At 34.7% G+C, this 23,596-nt stretch overlaps 1 protein-coding gene across 3 annotated transcripts in view; it reads left to right on the top strand.

Annotated features, from left to right (window-relative positions):
• Window positions 1-5,944: 5,944 nt before the first annotated feature.
• The window catches only part of LOC148600619 (uncharacterized), a 30,217-nt gene continuing 12,565 nt past the window's right edge, over window positions 5,945-23,596 (top strand). The window contains exon 1 of one of the 3 annotated variants that reach the window (XM_088557377.1): window positions 5,945-6,036. The gene's annotated coding sequence lies outside the window, so the exon portion shown is untranslated. Of the gene's footprint in view, window positions 6,037-6,418; window positions 6,632-7,361; window positions 7,382-23,596 lie in introns of those variants that run through there. The other 2 variants (XM_088557379.1, XM_088557381.1) reach the window with 2 other exon arrangements.

Here is a 23,596-nt window from a genome sequence, read left to right as displayed (position 1 = left end):
ACATAGATTTAGTTTATTGTATTGTACTTATGATGTTAAGCTAAAGACACGGCATAATCATTAAATTATTATGAAAGGATTATTTAGTTTCGTTTCGACAAGGTAAGTCAGTTGTTACTATTGGTTTTTAACGCCATTTTTCGTACATGGCCCTTAGGATGAATTAATAAATCTTATAGGTTTGATCGCGAGGATTGCCGAGCTATTCAAACTATAAAATTTATTTCACGATATGTGAGAAATTTTATAATCAACAAGCTTTAAGTGAAGATTCTGCTTCCCTAATGCCCTAAAAACGTCAAAAATACCCAAAAATGAAAAATGCGCGAAACGTTATGATTCCTATTGATAAAAAAAATGTTGACGTCACACAAACGCAAACATTCCAAACAAAAGAAACCAAACGATTTCAAAGTTTTTTTTCACTTCAAATCTTCCCGTGTCCCTTCATTATTTTTATTTAAGGTAAGAAAACACCAACATTATCTCATTTAACTGAAATATAACTACATGCCATCGAGGCGATTCAAGATGGAGTCCAAGACAATCGATTTCTAAGCCAATCGAACCCTGAGAACAAAAAAAGTCAATAGAGACGAGAACACCGGTAAAGCGGTATGAAAAATGAAGCAAAATTAGAGAATGATGCTTTTCTTGCCATAAGTATACAGAACCAAGTCGATAAGATAACCATAAACGCTCCCTTTGGGAGCTTGTTAGAATAATCGAGGTTAGGTAAAATACCCTGTTCGAGGTAATGGACAAAACAGTCATGTGATCTAGTAATATGATCAGGGCATATAAAATCAGGTGATTAGCATTGACATTTTTCACTCCTACGTAGATGTACTTACAAGACAGTTTGAGTTGGGAAACGCTCCTAAGCCCATGTGGGGTCTGGGAGTAGGCCTGAGCGTCTACACAGCAGTCAAGCCGCTAGTAGGACATACTCTTACAGAGTTCTTCTTTCTGGTATCCAGAAGGCTGGGCTCCGGCCGCCACCAACACTAGTTGGTTTCCCTAACCCACTAACATCGACCTTGAGAGACCTGTTTTTGGTATTCAAGGTCGTTAAAAAACCCCAGTCATCATTTACAATTGTCACTTTCGCTTAGACCGTCGAACTATTGAAAGCATAAAATCGTAGATTTAAAAAAGTTTACATTAGATTGGGCTTTATGAACTGCTGCATGGTTTGCCGAGACCTCAAAACACACTACTGCAGTGCGTGTTGCTGGTCACAACATTCCATGTAGTCAGTGGCAATAGCTAGAGTTGCAAAACTGTTACAAAGGTTTTCGGCGACCACATTTCACACTACCGCAGTGTGACTTGCTGGTCATACCATTCCTTGTAATAGTTATTGCTGTTGTGACAAGTCATAAGGTTATGTAGTAGGTACAGCGGTCAGCAGCGACCTCCTATCGCACTACAGCAGTGTGACTTACATGCTGGTCATACAATACCGTATTTCATAGTCTAGTTTATTTTGATATATTTTGTATTTTGGTTGTCACGTTTGTTATTTGGAAAATCATTTAATAATATTGGCTGAACTAGAGGGAAGGCCTCCCTTAGAAAATTGTTATTTTAAAAAATTGTTAAAAAATTGTTCAAGATACCCTCAGAATGCAGGATTTGAGGTTTAATATTACAAAATTTTCTTGGGGGGGGGCATGCCACTAGCAAAATCAGATCACTACGTGATAATTTCCGGTATTCTTGTCAAGAAATTTGTTTGTTCTCCCCTTACCTAAAACTCTGGATCCTCCACTGAATAAAATTAACTTCACTGTTCTTAAGAAATGCAGGTATACTGGTACGAACCTAGGGTATATATCGTATGTGTATATATAAGCGACTTCGTGCGATACACATAACACATTGTTGAAACGGCTGCGATTTACATTTTCATACACATTAAGCATATATTTCATAAAATGTTTGAAAGTTGAAAATGGCAAAATATTAATTCAAGTTATTTAACGTCACCACAAGGATCCTCTAACTGAAGTCTACACTACATGTATTATAAATAAAAGTACTTCCTTCAATACAAGATGTCTTAATTTTTTCGGCTGTTGACGTGAACACGTGTGCAACAGTCCTGTCATTTATAGCTATAGTGAAATCTATCTAACCCCTAATACTATATAACATGTCTAAACGAAACCCTGAATAATCCAAGATGCATGTCTATACAAAACCCTTAATAATCCAAAACCTACCTTAACAAAACCCTGAGAGATCATCTCAACCGTATCTCAACATATCTAAACCGTGAATAAACCAGAAACTTGTCAATACTACGAATAATTCTAAAACATGTTAAAGCCAACCCCGAGTAATCTAAATAGATGTCTAAACTGAACACTGAATATTAAAAAAAACATACCTTGACCGAACCCTGAATATTCTAAAACATGCCTTGACCGAACCCTGAATATTCTAAAACATGCTTTGTCCAAAACCTGAATAAACCAAACACCTGTCTATACTCTATAAACAAACTTGAATAATCTAAAAGCCTATCAACATCATGACACGTATCATCCTAAAAATACATGTATGTCAAAACCAAAACATGCATTATCACAGAACCTGTCTAAACCAATTCCTGGATAGTTCAAAACCCTGTCTTAAAAGAGCCCTGATACATTCCAAAAACTTGTCTAAACCAAACTCTGAATAATATCAAAACCTGACTAAACGTTCCTTGAGTATTCCAATCAATAATATCAATTTAAATGTTGTATTGGACCTTGAATGATTCAAAACCTGTCTAAACCAAACCCTGAATGATACAAAACGTGTCTAAACCAGGCATTGTAAAGGTTTCCCTTTATTAATTTAAATTTATTTTTTACCTTGGTAAACGGACACTTGTCTGAACAGATCAAATTTTAAAGTGGGAAAGGGGTTCAGACAGGTACCTATTAATTTGTTCGTTAATACATTTTTAACAATAAAGCACGAATTTGCACTCACTGTAGTGCTAGTTACGTGTACATGTCTACCCTAGTCATACAGGTAACTGTAGTTACGTGTACATGTCTACCCTAGTCATACAGGTAACTGTAGTTATGTGTACATGTTAACACTAGTCACACAGGTAACTGTAGTTACGTGTACATATTTACCCTAGTCATACAAGTAAATGTAGTTGATGTAGGACATCAATAAGAAGACGCCATTTTTAAATTTCGGACTTTTTATATGAAATCTTTATTTTTTTACAAATTCTACTTCTTGAATTATTTTTGCATCAGTTTTTTCGGCAATTAATATTATCTACAAATCATCTTAACCTGTAATCCTGCAGAGTTTATGATGTTGAAATTACATTATAAATAAAAACGAGAGCAAATGCCCCTTTCAAACAATTTTCAAAGGTTGAAAATCATATATATATATTATACAATTTACATGTACCTCTGTACCCTGCACATGTGTATAGGTCATCATAAAAGATATTTTGGTATTTGTGAACATTCAATTGAATTATAAATATCCGAGTATCATACATCGTCTGGTAATACACATTTGCCAAGTCCAAACAAAACGACTAGGCTCCGAAAACAAGATTTAAGCTAGAGACATCAAGTCCACCTTCACTAAAAACTCAACTGCTAAATATAAATTAATTATGTTATATAATATTTGGGTGTACTTAATATCACCACAGAGAGGAAAGCAATAAATTTGTTTGAAATTTACAAAGAAAAGGACAAAAAATACGTACATACATATACATTTAAGGGTTGTCTTATAAGCAACAAAAATATCACTGTGATATCAATAAACATTTGAGATTTTTTTTATGAATTTGTGCACATGTCAAGAAAGGCAATTGTTCAGCTCAATATACAGCAACAGATACATCTCTGTGTATTTTTTATTGACAGAAACTGACCGACACAGCTCAGTGTATTCTCTATTGACATAAACTGACAGTGACACAACTCTGTGTATTCTTTATTGACGGAAACTGATTCAACTCTGTGTATTCTCTTCTGACAAAAACTGACACAGCTCGGTGATTCTCTATTGACAGAAACTGCATTGAGTTCTGTAACAGTGGCGAATATAGAGAAATAAATCTACAAAGGGGACCAAGAGGGCATATAATACAAACACTGCATTGAGTTCTCTAACAGTGGCGGATATAGTGAAATAAATCCAAAAGGGGGACCAAGGGTGCATATAATACAAACACTGCATTGAATTATCTAACAGTGGTGGATACAGAGAAATTAATCAAAAAAGGGGACCAAGGGGACATGTAATCCTGTCAAATTTTTTAAGCGGCTACGATATGTATGGATTGAGACCCAATTTCTTAAAATATTTCGCTCTAAACCCTCCATATAAGTTTTCAGGAAAAGTTGTCAAATTCACCTGTGAGAAAAAAGAAGAAAAAAAGGAAGAAACCGTGCAACAAAACAAAAGCGAAAATAAAACAAAACAAAAAGCAAGAGGTCCCCAACACTTCGTCTTCGGGGACTTAAATATTACATAAATTCATCCCACATGTCCTTGGGACCATCAATTTCTTTTTATTCACAAAATATTATTAAATCATTTTGGGTCAATATTTGAGTTGCTATGCGTATTCTCAGACAAGTCCCCTGGCTATTTAATGCTGTTAATGCTATGTTCAGTTTTTCGTCTCCCTCCTTCTCGAAAAAACTTGGCATAGTATAATATACAATTACGGCCCTCTTAGAAGGTGAATATCCAAAATTGTCAATCCGATCAAGTTGATTGTTGGGGTTTAACGTCCGAGCAGCAATATTTCAGCTATATTCAGACGAGTCAACCCAAACAAGGGTGATTTCCCAGAGGACTTTAGCCCGAGGGGAATAACTTTTGTAAGGTTTGTGAGGTTAACAATTTTAGATATTCACCGAATTAGAGTGCCGTAATTGTTTCTTTATACCGAACAAACAAAGGACTGACAAAAAAATGCATGGTTTCAAATGTGCTAGGCCATCCTTAAAAAATGGTTTGTTTGCAGTGTATTGACTGAAAATTTTGAATGTTATTTTCCTGCTCTTGTATTTTGGGGATTTATTCACCGGTGAATAATAGGGTTATTTAATGATGGCATGAATTTTTTTTGGGGTTATTCAACCTTTCTTGCGATTAAAACAAAAAATATCAAAATCAATCACATGATTATATTTCATCCAAAAGAATTAATCCTTTGTTATGAAAGGTATAATGAACAGCATTAAATAGCAAGTGTCTGAGAATACACATAACAACTCAAATATGGACACAGAACGATTTAATAATATTTTTGTGATAAAAAATCCCGGTTCCAAGGGCCTGTAAGTAATTCCCATATGCTAGGGGGTGTAAGGTAGCGACTGTAGCATGAGAACTCCCTCATATCAAATTTCTTTCATACCATTATAGACATGTATTCAAGGCCGTAGCTAGGGGGTGCCAGGGGCGGATTCAGGCGGGGGCATGGCGGGCGTGCGGCCCCCTAAAATTTGCAAAGCATTAGTTGACAGAGGAAGATTTAGGCGGTTTTAGGTTGAAACTTTAATTTCTCGCTAATTTTACCACAAAAGATATCTACATTACACCCAATCTAGAAAAATATTTCATAAATTTAACCTAAAAAAAAATTGAATTTGCGCCCCCCTAATCCAAAATCCTGGATCCGCCTTTGTGTGCAACGGGTGCGATCGCACCGCCCCTTTTGAAAAAAAAAACCTTGATTACATCTTAGCCTGTAATTAAAGAGAAATCATACCAGACAATCAAGTAAATTGCTTATCAGTGATCAGTTCCCATCCACCATTCAGAAAAGTTGGCTACGGCCATGATATTTAAAAGGTAGCTAGTGAAAAATGATTATCTTTCATCTTTTTCCATTTAACAAAGATTAAACAATGTTGAAAATGCCACTGAAAGGTCAACCAGCCGTATTTGCTACCAGGAAGATAACAACGGAGCGTTTTCCGAAGAAGTTAATTTGGTACTTATTGGGAATATCACCGGGTCAATATTGGACAGAAAAGAGTAAGATCTATTTTCCATTTAGATTCTACTTCACATGGTACTACTTCAGTTCTTTGTACTATCCAATACGATCCATAATCGAATATATTTGATAAATTACTGTTCAAATTGTGTCAAGGTTTTTGTGTTGATTAGTCTTTGACTATCACACAATTGCTATCGCTTAGAGTTAGATATAGATTTTTTTTATTTCTTAATGTAACTTGTCTTGTATAACCATTTCCTTATATACCCGTGCAGTCATTACACTGGTTACGATAACGTAACCCTCTATCCATATATACGTTCTCGTGAGGGTAACTATTCCGGCCCATTACTTGCATTATCAGTAATAAGGACTTCGCGGGATATTTTCATCAAAAACAAAAAACAAAAAAAAAAACGGCAGCTAGTTAATTTTTTAACCCAACATTTACAATTATTTATCTATCTTGTCATCATATAACATGAACTGAATTTTCGAGATAGGTCCAGCCTCGTATTGGATTTTCCAAATATGGTCTTCATTTCCTTATATGGAATATTACGTCAAAATTTAAACATTGTGTACATGTAGTAAATCAAAGAAGGAGATCGCAGTAAAGGAGGTGAAACGGTTATATGAGCTGAATGTATCACTGACAGGTGAAGAATTTAACAACATATATTATTTTATTTAACAGATATGCTTTGTGTATACATGCATGTGATTGTGAATGGCCTGGATTATTTTGTATGTTCAAAGAGGGGGTAAAGGAAAAGAAGTTAATTAAAAAAAACTGATAATTCCAGCTATTCCAAATTCATTCTAAGTTTTATTATGTCAGGAACACTTTGTTGTGCTTTGTAGAACAAAATTATTCTGATAGGAAAAATTTCAAATTCAATGAAAAGAGAATGTATCACAGGGTTCACAAGATGTTATTTTTTAATGGGGCTGCACAGACCTGTAATTTGCTTACCCTGTTAAAAGATTTTGAGCCTCACCCTATAATTTACTTGCCCCACCATAACAAGATCACCATTAGGTGGGAAGAGTCATAATGAAGCAAACTATAAGACAAGAAAATAAAAATAGCATTTATTTGCATTTAAATAAATGAAAAACTTCAATTAAGTATCTCCAAGAGTACTAAGAACATGGACTAATGGTTGATTTGTCCCATTCTAGAATTTCAACCTGTGTTGGTCCCTGTGTTAGGGGCTATTGTGAAAACTTTCTTAATGATCAGAATAGTAACGATAGATTAATTGATATCTAGATTCTAGTTCAGCTTGAACAAGATCAGAAAATTTTTGTATCCCCACTGAACCTCTTGATTTCATTAAGAGTTTTGTTACCATGGAATAAAGTGGTCTAAATGAGGTTTGAAACTTCTGCTCTAATTGTTTCGACATACAATTTATGCACAGCTTTTTTAAAACCAACTGTGTGGTATAATAGAACTTCTATCCCCGTCATGTAGTATCTTGCTGTGGAGTATCTTCATCCCTCCTCGCTTCTACTAACCAAGCTCTAAACTGTAAAAATGATATTCTATATTGTAGTAAAAGTGTATTATAATATATACATGTAACTAGATATCATTGAGATGGAAACATCTGGGTGCCCACATATGAATTTCTCAGTTAATTAAAACAAATCTTTAATTTGACCTTGAGGTGAAGGTTCAAGGTCAAGGGTCACCAAATATGATACACAACACATTGTCTTTGGTTGATCTACCCACATACTAAATATCAAAAATCTTCATCGAACGATAACAAGATTGACCCTAAGGTCAAATGTGACCAAATATAGTACACGATCCATTAATTGTGATTTGTTCATCTATTTCCATGCTAAATATCATAAGCCTGCATTGAAAGAAAAAAAAGTAAGTTTCCCGGACACTAATTTCTCACCAATAAGTCATAAATTTGACCTTGCGGTCGTATTGGTTCCGAGGTATCGCCGGGGGCCAATACGGCTGTGGAGACCAATATGATTTACCGAAACCTACATGTATAACAGGGTCAAAATGAAATTACATATTAATTGACAATTTTATTAACCAACTCAACTAGATGATTTGTAGAACAGATGTTTTTGCGTTTTACCAAGAACATGTATGTTTATTTGCATTGCTTAGTCTTAAACATCATTTTTTGTGCAAAGTAGAAGATTGTTTTGGGTGTTTCTGCAGCTTTTAATCCTGTTGATCAAAGTTCCTGAAAGAACACAATTCTGAAAGCACATTTTAGATATACAAATGTGCAATTCAAGTTATAGTATGCCCTTTTGTTTTGGACATTACTAAAGGGTTGCCTGTTATAATAAATTATTTGTTCGCATATCATAATTATGTTGATTAAGTTCATAACAACACACTGCTACATACGGATGAAATCAGTTCTAACCTCCCAAAAAACTGTCCTAGAACTGTCAGAAGAACAGTTCTATGACAGATTTAGAACAGTTCTCGTACCATTCTAGAGTCAGCTCTTCTGTCTTGACTTGATTAAGGATCGGATTAGTGTTCAGTTATTTTGTTGTTACGCTTACTCAACTGTTTGAGTCGAATTTAAAATATAAACAAATTTCTGCGTTAATTTTACCGTAAATATTTTATGATTTAACAACTATCCCGAAATCAAGGATAATATGTAGAAGTCTCGAAAGCGCGGGGAGGGGGAGGGGGGCACTCAAATACTTCTTTGGTAATTATGTCCTAGTCATTGAAAGCTAGAAAATAACGTCCAAAATTTTACAAACCAAACTTTGCCGAATCTTGTGAAGAGACAAACAAAATTAAAAAATGAAGAAAGTCTACAGGACATTTCTGTATATTGATCTGTGATGCAACTGAAGATACTTGTGTATCAGATATTGCTGTCTAAAATAAAGAAGAGAGGGTGGACAGGGGAGTCTTCATCCCCGCTTCCCTTACCCTAGACCATTGCTTCCCGATCCCTTTTATTAGCTTTCTGTATCTTGCATTCCCCGTTCCCCGTCCCATCAACAACCGCTCCCCGTCCCCGCCATTTTAATCACAGATTTCCGCCCACTTAACCCCCGTATACGTATCGATCCCGTCCCCCTCACAGAAAAAAACCTCCGTATAGAAAGTCTGCATTATTATATTCAACAACGTTCGACAACTACATTACTTGAATTTGTATTGACATACCTTTTATTTTACACCAAAATCAATTTATTTTTATAATATCGTTTTCGTTTTCAGTCAGAATCGCAACGCAATATACTAGGTATACCTCTAGTATGAAAATACAATTTTATGTATTCAAATATGGTGTTTTCTTCATACGTCTGTTATTTTCCCACCAAGTATGAGTTTGATATGCGAAATATTAAAAAATCGAGAACCGCGGACCCAGAAATTTTTTGATAATTTTATATTTCGATGTTACATGGTATATTCTAACCACATGAACAAATTAGACAAATCATGAGTCCGTCGCCCCGCCTTAATTAACAACACTTCTTGATCAATATTAAAATTATACAAATTCAAAATTCAATTAAAATTCGAATTGGTTGATTGGATAAAGCATAGTCAAATACAATTTACAGAAAATTGATATTTGCGTAATCCAATACATGTATTGACAAAGAACACCGTGCACCCCCTCACTCATCAACTTCATGGTGATCTTAGGTACCTTTATACCTACCGTTACCGAATCAATTTGTCACCAAAGAATATTCTCGGATTCTTTTCCTGTATAAGTCTATAATTGTACCCCTCTGGGTCAAAAAGCCAAGATTGTTGTGACTCAATTGTTTGAGATTCTTAGCCTTCCTAGGATAGAGTGTGAATAAACTAAAAAATGTTAAAAATATTACACCTACCCCTAGAAAACTGGTCTCAGTATCAAACAAAATTCTCATTCACAGCAGAATTTAGTCATTCATAATTAAGATAATGATGTACCTAACATATCTGATCAATTCAGGCGCTTATATTTTCCTTATGGGGTGACATTACTATAAGATCGGAAGAATGGGAATTTTCTACTATATCACCCGATATTGTATTTTTTTTAAATATCGTAGTTTAAACAAGCTTTTGTGTGATACGGTTCATTAAATTCATGTCTTAGCTTCAAAATGAGCCCACGTAATAAATATTTGAACTTTTCTAAGTCAAGGTAGGTGCAAAATTGCAACTCTAACCCATGATAAAAAATGCCTCAACATGAGCTAAAATGTTAATTTTTGGCATATAAACGGTGCACAATAGACATGTTGGGTACTATTGTTTTAATTATCGATGTATTCAACATATTCTCTCATTTCAGGGGACGGCGTATTTCTCAGTTTTAATGTGATGATAAGGAGTTTTTCATAAAAAAGGGATAATTTTCAGAATTTCATATTTTCTTTAATTTCACCTATAATTGGCAATTTCTTTCAAATACCGTACTTCAAACAAACCAAGCTTTTGTATAGTCAAATACAATTATATAGTGCCTTAGCTTTCTAACTAGCCCAAGTAATAAATATTTGAAGTTTTGGTGCACCTGGTCCATGCTCCCAGTTTTTAGTGGAGTCCAGTTGCTCATTTACTTTTGTTACTTTGTATATATGATTTTAGTTGCTTTATGTTCTTTGTTGTGTGTGTCTGTTTTCCATGTCTGGTCTTTGTCCATGGATTATACTCTTTTGATTACCACTATAACATTGGTTCCCTTGATTACTCTTTCAAGTTCAAATAGGTGGAAAATTGCCACCCTACCCATGATAAAAAATGCCTCAACATGCACTTAAATGTTAATTTTTGGCATATAAAGGGTGTACAATAGACATGTTGTGTTCTAGCCTGCTCATTTAAGGCGCGTATTTTTTCAGTTTCATCTGTGGCAACATCCCTTCGGCTCCTGCGTATGGAGTGTTCATATCATAACTCATACGTTATGCCAGAGCTTGCTGAAACTACGCAGACTTTTTGTATCGCGTTAGAACTCTAACAAATAGGCTACAAGATTGAAGTCATCACTACAGAAGTTTTATGGTCATCATCATGAACTCGTGGATCGTTATGGTGTATCCATCAGCACCATGAAAACTGATTTATTCAACGGGTCATAGTTTTCCTTTCCTCGTTTGTCTACCCCGGACTTGACTTTTTATGAGCAACTCGGCGGGTGTTTCTAGGAAAGCAGAGGACGCTTACCCTACCGGTGCACCTGGTCCATGCTCCCACTTTTTAGTGGAGTCCGAGTTGCTCATTTACTTTTGTTACTTTGTATGTATGATTTTAGTTACTTTATGTTCTTTGTTGTGTATGTCTGTTTTCCATGTCTGGTCTTTGTCCCTGGATTACATTCTTTTGATTACCGCTATAACCTTGGTTCCCTTGATTTCTCTTTCATAAAAAGGCGTATTTTCGGATTTTCATATTTTCTTCCATTTCAACGTTAATTGGCATTTTTCACAAGTACCCTACTTCAAACAAAGTTTTGCATATACAAACACCTATATGTAGCATCTAAGCTATCATATGAACCAAGGCATCGCATACTTTAACGTATCACAAGCAATAAAGGGGAAAGAATGGTACCCCATACCTACTAAAACCCAGAATTCGTATGTGGTAAATTTGCATTTTTTTTAAATGGTGTTGGATACATGTATGCCAATCATTCATCGTAGTTGCGTCTTTGAAACCTAATATGTATAAAAAAACAATGATAGCAAACAAAATCAAATCATGTAAAACTGATATTTTAAACAAAAAATATACAGTTTACGTGTTAAAATAGGTGATAATCGTTTTATTTTTAAATTTCCCTTTTGTTTGAATATTTTGTCGTCATCGGGACAATAAAAGCATAATTTGGCTTGAAAATGTGATTGATACAAGAAGATCTCCATAATAAATGCCAGACAGACATTGCGTGCAGTTCCTGTATACTATAAACGATAATTTTCTTTCATACTGGGGCAGATTTTAGTGGGTATGGGTACCATTCTTTCGTTCAAATGGCATGGAATATGTTTAATGGTGCATTGCCTTGGCTGATTAGAAAGGTAAGATGCTACATAAATGTGTCTGAATATACAAATGCTTGTTTGAAGTAGGGTACTTGAAAACATTGCCCATTACAGGCGAAATGGAAGAAAATATTAAAATCCGAAAATTCCCAATTTTATGAAAAACTCATTATTGTCAGCTTGAAACTGAAAATAACTCGCCTGAAATGAACAGATATGTTGAATACATCGATAATACCATACTTTAATAATCAATATATGATATAATGAACATGGCATGTCAAAATGGTGGGCCTTGGGGTGATATAGGACTCTCGGGTTGATATACCGCATGTCGGTGATACAGATCATTTTGATCTGTAATATTTAGTTTGCATCATTCAGGCATCCTAAATATTTAGCATGATATCGCAACTTGTAATGTACATGATACGAACCGAGAGATGAGTTTATAGTTTCAGCTGCTTATAAAAAAGACCTAAGTCTACGATGTCCTAGGCGGATCCAGAGGATACATGTATAGTAGCGGCCTCTCTCAAAAATGCTCGAAGATTTCTCCCTTTGAGTCCGCCACTGGTTTAATAGCGGCCATTGAACCATACGTTCTAGATTCACATAATTTTGACTCATAATTACGGAGGAGGCATTTAATTTATTGTAAACGATTTCAATAAAAACTGTGCTCTCTCCTTTAATAACTGCGTTATTATTAGATCGACCACATACCTGTACCTTTATTTCTAGTCAACGCTGGTAACTTTTAAGCTAGGGATGCATACGTAAAATTTATGTAGCAGGCGACTACTTAAATGCTTCTTTAAGTGTCAACTAGACTTACATGTGTAGTGTTATTTAGTACATGTACTCATAAAGTTTGTGTTTGTCTGTTAGATTTTGTTTTTTTTTTTAATTATAAATTTAGTAAATTGTAAATTCATGGCAGAACAACATGGTCACATTTATCATTAATTACAACCAATTAAAACCGAATATGAGTTCACAAATCATCTAAGAACCTAATATGTGTACATCTTTGTTGTGTTGAGTTCAACACGACTAAGATGCAAAAGGCTATGTGAAGAAAATTTCATTTACAAGCAAACACGGACCCATTCACTGGAATACATGTACAATACACTCCTTTGTTCGATAAAGGGTTCAGAAAGGCAGGCCAAACCAATAAGATATGTACCGTTTTTAGCCATATACCAAAAATGTACATACAGAACTGCATTCAATCTAATTATGATATCCATAAGTAAATGTACATAAACATAACAAAGTTTTGCATTGAAAAAAAGCCATTTGGTCAGATATACATTGTTGGAAAGAGGTCTGATTCGTCATTAACATACATGTAAGGTTGATTTTATCAAAACTTAGCTAATTAGGTAGGCTAGCTCGATCCGGTTTGATCTGAGAAGGCCTAGAGTGTACACTTATATTGTTCATGGATTGGTGATTTCGTATATAGTATATATAACGTTTATTTAGAAGTCGGATGATATATTGTGGTTCTTCTGAAAGCTAGTTGAAAATGACCGGCGCAATTGAACATTAACGTTTTAATGTCGGTTGAGTCGTCTCTCTGAACGAGAAATCCGGTCAATTACATTTCATTGAGGTCGCAAAGAAACTGTTAAGTGTTGCCGAACAGTTTTCTGTTGAAAAATGAAGCTGCAGGTGCATAAGTTAAAGTCGGATGCTCGGAATTTCGAGTCGGAGGCTCGGATGTCGGAGTCAGAGGTTACTGATCGGATTCGCAAGATGGCAGTGATTTCGATATGGAGTATGGCGCATTGAGGCAGTCGCAGTTGCAGAAGTTGAATCAACAAGAGAAGAAGATGATGTTGGAGAAATAGTTGAAAAGGAGAAAAGAGGTTGGGATGAGTGAGAAAGAATAGAAGAAGAAGGATGAAAGAAAAGAAAAAGGTGAAGATCTTTCTGGATTAGTTTCTGGTAACATTAATTATAAGAAACATGTTAAGGTTAAAGACAATCATCCGGTTTCATAAAACTTCTCAAATTGAGATTTTCCTGAAATCCTTAAGCTTCCCCAAATCAAATTTGACCAATCAACATTTGGAATTGGCGATTTGAGGAAAAACACAGGACTTGAAGAAATTTTCAACTTGAGATTTTGTTTAAACGAAACCCAGGCCAGGATGTAAATATAAAAAATAAGGAAAAAAAGTAATAATATTAAAGTATAGCTTCACGTAGAGTTAGAAAGATTCTAGATTTATACAGTTCCACGGAATCAGTTAGTTGTTATGGTAGTTCTGATACGAATGATTCTGATGTATCTTGTAAAACTTTAATGAAACGCAAATACAGACGTAGAAAGAAGTCTGGTATTTTTTTTTATAATCTGTATGATGAGGTTGTGATTTAAATATGCTGGGTCTAAGATACATTTTGATGATTTAGAGTTAAATTTATTTCCGGGTACTGGAAATTTTATTCTGAGCAAAGATTACTGGGAAAGAGAGAGACGACCGAACATAGTTATTAGAATAAATTACATATTACACAGGACTTCATGAAAGGAAGGGTTTGAAAAAACAAAACAAAACAAAACAAAACAAAAACAGCATGCCCATATAATAAGGCAAACAGAGAATGGTTTAGCTGATTGGTCTTAGTACTTCTAAAATTTGAAACCCATATTTTGATTAAATATGTTAAGACTTGTGAAAAATCAAATTTGTTTTTTTAAATTAGAATTTCAAGTGAGAATGTAAAAAGGACGAGATATTGTATTTGTCCTCGGCGTTTCAGAGAAAAAAGTGTGTTCATGAAATGTCGCAGTTTGGTAAATTTAGAGGTATAGATCGGTTCCTCTATCACATGTGTGCAATTTGTTGGATGAAGGACAGGAACCGATCCTTACATCCTTGAAGCATGTTCGTGAAATTGTCCACATCAAAATAAATGACTAGAGTCAGAGTTCGATGTATATACGCCGAGCAAAAGGCTTTTGAATTCAATCCTATGGCATTTCGTCAAGTCAGTAATCAAAACTACTAAAGGAAGAGGCCGGTTTCTTTTAACCGCAACTCATCTTAAATCATACAAGATCGAATATAGTTGTGATACGAGGTATAGATGTAGTGTGGTGTACTTCCTAAATTTGAAATAATTTTTTATACGGAATACGCTTTCGCGCATGCTCAATCGACGTACATGAATATTGTACGTTCATTATTTTACTTAATTAAACGACATTCACCACTTTTTTAGGTGCAAAACTGTCCAGACATAGAAAGGTGTAGAACGTGTCGAAATAAACCTTCCCCCTTCTATGTATAAACATCTGCGCAAGAAGTCCGGACCCGTCCCATTTTAATGTGTAAACTAGTATGACTGGTAAACCCTTACCCATTGTTTTGAGTAAAATATTGACTTATTTAATGAATTATTTAAAATTCAAGAATTTAATATGCACCTTTTAACTTGGTGGAGCAGAACTTTAAGAAAATAAAAGGGTGTTCAACACTTCCCCCCACCCCACCCCCACAAAAAACCGACTGGTTTATCAATCACAAACAACAGGAAATGACAGTTTTACACATTTTAATAGAATGAATTGAAAAATGTTAGTGGAAACAATTTCCCATGTGCCAACCATTCCTTATGCGGGATGTTAGTGTAAACAATATTTATTCATGAAAACATACAAAATATACTATTAATTTACATAAATTAACAATTAAGATTCAGAAACAAACTCAAAGCTTTTATAAATCTGATTCCTATTAAGATAAACACACAAAAAGTAAACACAAGTATGACAGCTTGCTCAGATTGTTTCGTAGAACAAATATATAGTATTAAATGTCATAATTTATAATTATTATGATTAAACAATAAGTAGTAAAGTGTAAATAATTTAAGATATTTAAAGTTAGATGATGAAATGCAGGATATACTTGCAGATTATTAGGATATGAAACGTTTTGTCTTAATTATGAAATTTTGTACCAACAGAAATATATCACTATTTTGTTTGTCGGTTAATTCATTTGAACAGTATAATAAGAGCTTTTCATCAACCGTAACAGATAATTGTGTTAAAGGATCCAGCAAATATCTTTGTTGATTTTTGTATAAGGGACAAGTTGGTAAGAAATGACTATTAGTTTCAAGGGAACCGCGGCGACAGTGAGTGAATCAGTTAAATTCCTTACAAATAAATGGGAATTTAGAGAACTTGAGTTCATGCGCATACGTGCGTGTAACATTTGACCGAGACGACACCCGGTGTAGAAATAGACTGGGACTTTGTTGTTGAGATCTTGAAGTTTCCTTTTAAAAAGCGAAATTGAATTACATGTCCTTCTCCGGTTGAAGCAATTTCCAGAGTTTGATAGATGAAGGTAGGAAATAGCCCGCATAAAGACTGGTTCTAGTGTTTATATTTAATAAATTGTCCGTCTGTTGAGTATTATGCTCGTGTCTACTACCGACACGGTTGGGCACTATATTAATTATTGTTGACCATTTTATGAAAATATAATAATTTGTGTCTCTTACGTCTGTCTGTCAGTTTTTCCCATCTAGTTTCGTCATAGAGTTTTAGAATGCTGGTTAATTTTGTTCCACCTGTTACAATACGAGCAGCGTCTAATTGTACATTTTCAATTTTATCAATAAAAGTTTGGTTTTGATTATCCCTGGTTACATCCGCATATTCCAAAATCGGACATACAAAAGACAAGTTTAATTTTTCAAGACTAAATCTATCTAGAACTGATTTTAATTTTCTGAGAATGTTGATTCTTTTGTACAATTTGTCAATTATGTAATTGCAATGGTCTATCCATTTACCATCACTCGATATATAAACACCTAGGTGCTTGTGATTTTCAACAGATGCAATTTCGTGACCGTTCATTTCTAGTGAATGGTGAATAGGTTTATTTACTTTACCAGACACAATCATTGTTTCAGTTTTTTTGAGGATTGAATTTCACTAGCCAATCTTGAGACCATTTATAAATTTTTGAGATATCACTATTTAAAGTTTCAGCCGCGCTAATAGGATTATCAACAATAACATATAGGCTTGTGTCACCAGCAAATAGTTTGATTGTTGCTTGAATTTCGTCAACAATGTCGTTTATAAATATTAGGAACAACAAGGGTCCAAGAATAGACCTTTGTGGTACTCCAGCATTTATACACAACCAATCCGAATGTGACCCATTTAAAACAACCCTTTGAGTCCTACCCTATAAATAGTTACGAAACCGTTCTAATATACTACCCGATATCCCTGATTTTGTAAGCTTGAATAATAGACCTTTGTGCCAAACTCTGTCGAAGGCTTTTACTTATAACACAAAAGACAACTCTTATTTCTTTTCCAGCGTCAAGAGCTTTTACGAAGTCATTAGATCTGTTTATTAATTGGTTCACAGCAGAATCCCCTTTCGTAAGTCCAGACTGATGTTCGGATAGGAGTTGGTTTTGTCTTAAATGATTATAAACGTGTTTGTATACACAGCGTTCCATACATTTCGACATAATACACAAAAGGAAAATTGGTCTGTAGTTTTTTACGTCATTGGGTTTACTATTTTTAAATACAGGAGTGACATGCGCTTTCTTCCACTGAGATGGAAAGATAGATTTTTGTAAAGATTTATTAAACAGTTTGCAGAGAGGTTTGTTTAGTATGTGTGAGGCTTCCTTCAATAATCTAGGATTAATTGAATCGGGACCAGATGCTATTGTACAGTTTAAAATAATAAGTACGTCTTCTATTTCAGTTTCATTTAGAGATAGTTGTGAAAGTGTAACTTGTACATGGACCTGAGTATTGGGCAAATTGAACATGAACTGAAAAAATGTTGTACCAAGTCTGAAAAGCTTATAGTATACATATGGTTGTCTTTCTTTTATTACATTGTATGATAAAATGCACAGTTCGGATAAACGCATCCTAAACCTTTTAATATGCATTGAAATTTAGTTGAGTATCCGTTTGTCTTTCTTGTCGTCCCCCATTTCATAAACAAAACTTTGTACAGTTCTTAAGCAGCAAAAATACAATAGGTGCAAGTTCGATTTTGAGCTAGATAAAAAATTAGTTTTCGAGTTAGCAACTCACCACTTTGATAACCTACTTGAAAGCATTATTGGGCGTAATTCCGTGATAACTAACAGGAAATTTCGCAGAATGATAGGATAGAATGCTAGAAAGTCCCCTTTCAACTTTTCCTGCCGATTCAACCATAACATGTAAACGATTACGAGCGAACAAGTCCCAGTTTGGACGTTGCTCACATTTGTGTATATCTTATTAAAGGGCAACTGCGGAGTGAATTTGCGTCTAAAAAACGATATATTGAAAATAATCGATATCAAGAGATATGGCTTAATGCTTCATCTGCGTCTAGATGTTGTAAGAGGGACTTCAACAATCAAAAAAACATTAACACCCTAAAACCAGACCAAAAAGCCCCATATGACGTGTACATAGGCAGAATTCTTGATAAAATAAAAATCAGGTTTACTCCCTTGCTGCCCATTGGCCATGGAGTGAAACCTTTGGCGAAGCCTCGGGATAACCAGCTAATAGCACCAGGCTTTCAGATAGAGATAACTGCTAATCTTGTATTAATCGATCGCTGCAAAAATAGGTCATTGACGCATCGCATGTCTGGAGCAGTCAAATTGTTTATTGCAAGTGTATTTTAATGGAGTTTTTTTTTCTTTCTCAACGGACCACATCAAGTTTTAAAGTCTTAACTCCTTGCGTTTATCGGTGTCCTCATCGTCGTCGTCGTAAGACGTCAGCGCCTCCCATACCCCGGAGTCAAATTAAACCTGGGATTAATAAAACAGCTTCTTAGTGCCAGATTAAAACTTTTTTTCAGAAAAGAGTGAATTGGCTATGAGGATATGAAACTTTGCTTAGGAACCTACCATTTACATGTAACTTCCGGTATGGAAGGGGTGCTTAGTTTTTTTCTTTGATTGTTAAATTTATTCCGAACAAACAACAACACGGTTTTAGGAAAAACATAGGATGTTCAACAGCTTCATCCGCACTGCATGAGACAATATACGAAAATATTGTACGTAATAGTAAAGTCTGTGTAGCCTTTTTAGACACGCAAAACGCATTTGATACTGTGTGGCATTCTGGATTACTCAAACAGTTTGCAGAGAGGTTTGTTTAGTATGTGTGAGGCTTCCTTCAATAATCTAGGATTAATTGAATCGGGACCAGATGCTATTGTACAGTTTAAAATAATAAGTACGTCTTCTATTTCAGTTTCATTTAGAGATAGTTGTGAAAGTGTAACTTGTACATGGACCTGAGTATTGGGCAAATTGGCGTTGGTTTCATCTGTTAGACTGTGCTGAGAAAAATAAATTGAATTCTTTAGCCTTATCAGTATAATTAAAAATAAGGTGATCTCCTTTTAACAAAGGAGGAATGCTATTATCTTGTTTTTTTTTTAAACCACTAAAACTTTTAATAATTTTCCACCAGTTACTACTACACGAGTTACTGTTAGAAATTTTGTTAATAAGAGACTGTTTATATTCTTCTTTGGACGTTTTAACCTGTTGAGTAACTTTGTTTCTAATTTTCCTAAATTTTTCCCAATCTGAAGCATTATTATATTTTTTTGCATGTCTATGAATACGATTTTTTCCCTGACCGATCTCTTAATTTCATTTGACAACCAGGGTGGTTGAGAATTACGTATTGTTACAACATCATTATAGATCATTTCTATAAGAATCATAATCTGCACGATCGTATAGCCATATTTTACGTTTAAATGTTCTACAATTATTTTTGGTAAATTTAGAAATGCCATAATAGGACAATGAAAACGAATTTGTTCCGTTAGAGAAGGACCGACTCCGCTATACGCAATTGGGTTCGTGTTGTTTGTCATTATTAAGTCTAGAATAGAGAAAGAGTTTTCGGTAAAAATGTTTTGGTTCATCAATTAATTGATTTAAAGAGAACTGATTCAAAAGTTGCTTAATTTTTGAGTTATGATTACAGTTTAACTGGTTTTCATTGAAATCACCAGTGATGACGATATAATTATTATTCGTATTTAAGGCCGAATCAATGCTATGCTCGAGTTTTGACCAAGTCTCTTGTGAACTATTTGGGGGTATGTAAAATGTTCCAAATAAAATCTGTTTACCATTCAAATGAAGTTCAATCCATAATCCTTCTAGTCCGTCAATTTCTAGATCACTTCTACGGCGTTAATATTATTTTTAACATATACAATAACTACAATAACACCTCCACCTGCCTTAGCAGGTCCTCGATCGAGCCGGAATGGGCTGTGATAATTTTTATTTTTAACAGAATCATCTGATTGGTTACTATTTAACCAGAACTCAATGAACGCTAAAATATCGGAATCACTATATTCTGCCTCAGTAATATCAAGTTTTTGATAAATACTTTGCACGTAAAGATGTACGAACGAGAGAGATGATCGGAATAATTCGTTAAAATTAGAGACATCATCAGAATTTACCGAGCTTACACTGGATATAGTGTCATTTAAAGGTCCGGGGTTAGATTCAATTCCAGACAATATAAGAAGAATGAGAACGACGATTAACATAAAAAATATGAATAATTTAGGCATATCCTTACATGGGGACTTATTAGTAACAGTCACTGAAGATGGATTGAGAAATTCAGTCAAGTTTTGTTCGTAAGTTAACACGAAATTGATCAAAACGCTAAAAGTAACGGCACGTTTTTTATCTTTAGAAAGGACTATTAAGTTGATACAAAATACTTCAAAGAATGATAATCGTTTTTTTCTTAGAAAACGTGACAATAAAACGACCCACTCTTACTCGGTATTGATCAATACCGATACCCATTCAATATAAGTCACACCGGGTGAGTAGAACGGAATGGAGTAACAGCAGACCGGGCAACAACAATATGTGCATGTATAAGTGCATTTCATCTTGAGTTTATACATTTATAAACAAAGATAATGTAAACAAAAATAAGGCAACGGGAGTTGACATGTGATAGAATCTAAGAGGATTAATTTGCATTCATAAACAATTCTACAGGTGTGAAATGACGTATTGAACAAATAGTCCAGATGGTTACGCATAAGTGATGAAAATTACTATCAGAGCTTGGGTATTATAGTAAACTTTGAATGAAATGAATAGACAAGAATGTACCTTCTATTTTCTATGTGTCACCATACCACGGGAGAAAATATTCATACATTTGATTGTGTATATTTTATAAAATGATTACACAGTTGTTGTTTTTAACATACATACGCATACTAAAGTAAAATATGAGATTATTGTTTAAGAACCGTGTACAGTATGTATGTGAAAAAAAGGAATAGATGACTCAGGATGTCAAACTTATTTTAACAAAATACTGTGGAAAAAATGAGTATTAGTAGCACTAATCACGAAGATTTGCAGTATTCAATGGATGCACCTTACTTACCGGCATATGTAAAAAAATATAAGCTTGAACATGAACTGAAAAAATGTTGTACCAAGTCTGAAAAGCTTATAGTATACATATGGTTGTCTTTCTTTTATTACATTGTATGATAAAATGCACAGTTCGGATAAACGCATCCTAAACCTTTTAATATGCATTGAAATTTAGTTGAGTATCCGTTTGTCTTTCTTGTCGTCCCCCATTTCATAAACAAAACTTTGTACAGTTCTTAAGCAGCAAAAATACAATAGGTGCAAGTTCGATTTTGAGCTAGATAAAAAATTAGTTTTCGAGTTAGCAACTCACCACTTTGATAACCTACTTGAAAGCATTATTGGGCGTAATTCCGTGATAACTAACAGGAAATTTCGCAGAATGATAGGATAGAATGCTAGAAAGTCCCCTTTCAACTTTTCCTGCCGATTCAACCATAACATGTAAACGATTACGAGCGAACAAGTCCCAGTTTGGACGTTGCTCACATTTGTGTATATCTTATTAAAGGGCAACTGCGGAGTGAATTTGCGTCTAAAAAACGATATATTGAAAATAATCGATATCAAGAGATATGGCTTAATGCTTCATCTGCGTCTAGATGTTGTAAGAGGGACTTCAACAATCAAAAAAACATTAACACCCTAAAACCAGACCAAAAAGCCCCATATGACGTGTACATAGGCAGAATTCTTGATAAAATAAAAATCAGGTTTACTCCCTTGCTGCCCATTGGCCATGGAGTGAAACCTTTGGCGAAGCCTCGGGATAACCAGCTAATAGCACCAGGCTTTCAGATAGAGATAACTGCTAATCTTGTATTAATCGATCGCTGCAAAAATAGGTCATTGACGCATCGCATGTCTGGAGCAGTCAAATTGTTTATTGCAAGTGTATTTTAATGGAGTTTTTTTTTCTTTCTCAACGGACCACATCAAGTTTTAAAGTCTTAACTCCTTGCGTTTATCGGTGTCCTCATCGTCGTCGTCGTAAGACGTCAGCGCCTCCCATACCCCGGAGTCAAATTAAACCTGGGATTAATAAAACAGCTTCTTAGTGCCAGATTAAAACTTTTTTTCAGAAAAGAGTGAATTGGCTATGAGGATATGAAACTTTGCTTAGGAACCTACCATTTACATGTAACTTCCGGTATGGAAGGGGTGCTTAGTTTTTTTCTTTGATTGTTAAATTTATTCCGAACAAACAACAACACGGTTTTAGGAAAAACATAGGATGTTCAACAGCTTCATCCGCACTGCATGAGACAATATACGAAAATATTGTACGTAATAGTAAAGTCTGTGTAGCCTTTTTAGACACGCAAAACGCATTTGATACTGTGTGGCATTCTGGATTACTCAACAAGTTGTACCAACTGGGGATTACGGGAGACATTCACAAGCTTATATATAATGCATACCAAAATATTTGTGGAACAGTCCTATTTGATGGTGCAATGTCTTCAAACCTTAAGACTCGCCACGGTACGCCAAGGAGGAGTACTATCCACCTTCCTTTACCAACTTTGTATGAATGAACTTTAAGAAATACTTGAAGAACTGAGTATCGGAGCCACTGTGAAGATTGTATATTCTGGTTTGCCGACGTTAGCTGACGATATTGCTTCAATAGCTACAACTCCACATAACCTGCAAGTCATGCTGAACTGTTGCTATGATTATTCTATGCGTTGGAAATTCAAGTTTAATCCAGCTAAATTTTCTATTTTAGTTTTTGAACATAAATCACGTGTGGTTGGGCATGTTTGGACATTAGGAAAAGGCGTTATCGAAGTAATGGATACACAATGTCATTTAGGTATTCATATTACTGATAACTTAAAATAGGAACTTAAACTTGATAAAGCTTATCAAAAACGTCGTAATGCTCTGTATTCCATTGTTGGAAATGGACACAAACAACCGGATATAAACCCAGTGACTACTGTAAAACTTTACCGAAAAGTCGTCATACCAACTGTGTTATATGGCTGTGAAACATGGAATAACTTACGTCAAATTGATATCACAAAAGTCAACCGTTTTCAGCATTATGCAGTCAAAATTATACAGGACTTTCGTAGACTTACCCGCTCGGATATG

The sequence above is a fragment of the Perna viridis genome, chromosome 13 (assembly GCF_037379345.1).
Source record: "Perna viridis isolate PV_CMFRI_1.1 ecotype Kerala chromosome 13, ASM3737934v1, whole genome shotgun sequence".
Lineage (NCBI taxonomy): Eukaryota > Metazoa > Mollusca > Bivalvia > Mytilida > Mytilidae > Perna > Perna viridis.
The sequence above is the reverse complement of the archived record's forward strand: the minus strand, read 5'-3'. Positions and strand labels throughout refer to the sequence as shown.